Raw genomic sequence first — 3684 nt, 5'->3', positions numbered from 1 at the left:
CTCGTACTAGACCAGACTCCTGAAAAAACAAAACATGAGAAGAACAGAAAAAGACAGAAAACCAATATTCTTCTCCAGTTTAAGCATCTTGGGTTTTGGATGGCCATGTTTTCACTTAGCTTTTCTTTGGATATGCTTGTTATTTTGCAGAGCCTTGAGAAGAAAACAAAACCTCTTCTGAAACAGGATGCCTTTGCCAGGGTGACTCAGTGTCACGGGTTCCAGAAGCAGTGGGCCTAGAAGTTAATTCATGCTCGTAGAGTGTGCATGGAGGTTGTAGAGAACTACGCTATACCCAACATGCTGAAGAAAAGCAGCATCCATTCATTTAGATATTTTATTACTTTATAAAAGAGAACAGGAGAGAAATTAAAATATTAACCCAGAGCAATCCTGGATGGATTTTGGGCTTAGTATGGAAAAAAATCTCAAATGAATGACAAGCATGGATTATTTAAAGGTCTGTCAGATGACACAGGTCTGGCAATTTTGCCAAGCAAAACGCAACAAGTTTTGCTCAGTTCCCAACAAGATTGTCTCACTAATTTTTTATTAGCTTGAGGTACTACTTGGTAAAAATCAGTGTTCTGGGGAGGCCTTATGATGAATAAACAACACGCACAGAAAGCTGCTTATCAGCTACACTGGAGAAGAGTACCCGAAAGGAATTCTATGCCAGAGAAAACAATAGATAAAGAGCAATGAATTAGATCTTAAAACACACATGACAAGGCCACAGTTAGGGGCAGAGAAGACAAAGGCTTCCTCTAGATCTTGGGCACAGGCAGTCCCTGCACCAACTCACTCGTCACCCTCCACCCCTGGCTGAGCCTGATAGAAGCAGAATTAGGGGTAGGTCTTGTGAGATAACAAACACCTAAGTTAAGCCAAGATTTGGCCTTAAGATCCATTTCAGGCATAGATCCATTCTTCCCCAAAGTATCTTGCCTAGAGGCACAGTTCTGCAAGTACCCTATATGAAGTATAAGTACCTATATTTCTCTACTTTCACTCCCAGACTTTGGCGGTGGCATCCTGAGTACAGCAGAAGACAGCAAAGAGTTAAATTCACATGTGCTATGTGAGATTTAGGTTAAAAATTGTTGAACTGCCAGGAGTTATTTTTACCAGATTTTTCGTGCTGTGCAAGAAAAGGGGGTTTGGGAAACAAGTAAAATAGTTCTGCTGGAGGCTAGCAGAGAAAGGATACAAAAATGAGGTTGAAAGAAATAGGCCTATAAATCTGACATCCAGTGCCCTGGTCTTGCAATGTGATTTGCACCTGCAACGAGAGCAATTGATTTCAGCAGGACCCACACAAACCCAAGCACCTGTCACACACAGCCCCTGGCAGGCCTGGAGCTTGCACTGCTGCACAACATGGCCAGGTTTGGATCAACTCAATCACACACTGTGCAAGAGTGTAGATTTTCAAAGTACTTTTTGCAAGGAAAGATTCCCATGGACCATTTAAATTCCGTGTATTTTCACAATGCTTTTGCTGTTGACTCACTACCATCGTACCCTCCAGACCATCTATTTATGTGCCACACAATGAGTGGGTCTTGCAAAAACACATACTCTGTCTCCCAACAAAGTTGCCAAAAACATTCTTCAAAGTTCACTGAATTACATTTCTAAGTAACATTCCCTGATTATCTGAATAACTGAATGAGATGACTTGCACAGTTGCCTGCTTCAATAGTAAAATAATAAAAGAGCAGAGATTATGCATTTCAAATTTTTTCTTGGGTTTTTTTTTTAAATTATGCAAAATACCGTGATGACCTGAAGTATTCTAACAGCACCAATAGGTGGTGCTATCAATTTCGGTAAAGGTCCATTATAACCAGTTGGGAAAGATGAGTTAATGGCGTGATGTTTAAGTTTGCAGATGTTCCACATGCCCCTCAATAAAGGCTGCAATTCTTTGTTAAAGCATATTAGCAAATATTATCAGCAAGACCTGAAATTAATGTGTCAAAAAAAAAAAAAAAAAAAAAAAAAGCAACCCTCACCACTTCTTTTACTCTTCCTAAGGTCTCAGCAAGCTCTTAAAAACGTTGCCAAATTGTCAGAGAAGTACATGAATTTGGATGGAGAACTAACATCATGTGCTGGGCACAAGAGAATGTCACCTTTCATAAGTAAAAATTTGAAAGTATATAATTTAAAACTATTGTCTAAATGATAGCCAAAGAAAAATTATGCTTCAAATTGACTTCCAAATCCATTTATTTTCAAATATACTTTATATCACACTGTGGATATATTATATTCAAAAAGGAAACAGGTGAGTAAAGCATTGTCCTGGTGGATATATCCAAGCTGCTATTAGAATTGCATCCAGGAAAAAAAAATGGCTAACAATAGTGTAGTTTCTAAAATATAGGCACTTCTTGGGTTGATGAGTTCATTCATAAATCAGGCCTTTCTGAAATCATTACCTTTCTGCCATGCTGTGTATTTACATCCACTGACTTAAATATTCTAAATATAGTAAGCAAGCCATTATGACCTTCTCCTAATTGAAGGAGACAGACAAGAGTGTGTGTTACGGTACATCTATATCTGGGGGAGAGAGAGAATGTGCACACGAGACAGCGTGGGTAATGAGATCTTCTCTGCTATTACAAGCAACCTATGGCTCTGGGGCCCCCGGCTCTCAGGGCTACTTACAGAATTCAAGCCCTGCTCAGTTGAGTTTTCCATCAGTCTTTATCTGAGAGGTGACCTGCTCTGTCCCGATCGCTGGTGCCATTTCGTTCCTGAGCGTTAACTAGCTCACAGCAAAGAGACTGCATCACCCCTCCCAGCCTTTAGCCCTAGCCAAGATGAAAACACTCATTTGGTCAGGCTTAGCTATGATCCAGTTTATGGCCATTCCTTTGTTCCCAGTGTTCAAGTGAAGAGGGTTAATTACTTCCCTTTGTTACAATTAACGATGCTAAACGCCAGGGAAAGGGCAGAGCTGAAGAGCATGAATTACAGTTCTAAGCAACATTCTGGCATTAAAAAAAACACTCTTCTGACAAGACAAAAAAAAAATTGAAATTTCCCACATTAGAAAAAAAAGGCATATTGATTTGGAACTGCTATATCACATCTTACAATGCTGCAACCCTTTTGCTTTAATACAGCATTTTATTTCAATTCTTGTCATTTAGAACATTACATATACATACCAGCCCTGATTACATATTTCAGCACTCCCCAACTAATGTATTCCAGTCTTGTTCCCGTCAGAAAACATCGGTGAAGTGGGAAATGCTACTGTGAAACATTTTGAAGAATAAAAGGACGCTCTTCCAGTAAAAATGTTTCAGCCATCTCTGTCTTTTTGACTGGCACAGTGCCTTTTAAAAGGAAAATGTGCAGATTAATGGTTTTGAAAAGCATGCCTGGCTGGGCAGCTACACCCTCACAGGGCCAAAGCCCAGATTGTAGGGGCCTCCCAGGACAGAGCCTCAGCTCCTTCACTGGGAGCACACAGCACAGGCAGTGCTGCCAAAAGCTAGGAGTCCCTGTCCAAAGAGGGCTGTCCCATGCCACCAGCATTCACAGCATCACACTCTGGTCCACCCAGGGATGAATGACACCATTTGTGTCTCTACATAAACACTGTTGGCTTCTCCCTGACACCCCTCACCCTGCCTCAGCATGGGTCTCAAGAGAACACGTTCC

Source organism: Corvus hawaiiensis, chromosome 7, assembly GCF_020740725.1.
Source record: "Corvus hawaiiensis isolate bCorHaw1 chromosome 7, bCorHaw1.pri.cur, whole genome shotgun sequence".
Lineage (NCBI taxonomy): Eukaryota > Metazoa > Chordata > Aves > Passeriformes > Corvidae > Corvus > Corvus hawaiiensis.
The sequence above is the reverse complement of the archived record's forward strand: the minus strand, read 5'-3'. Positions refer to the sequence as shown.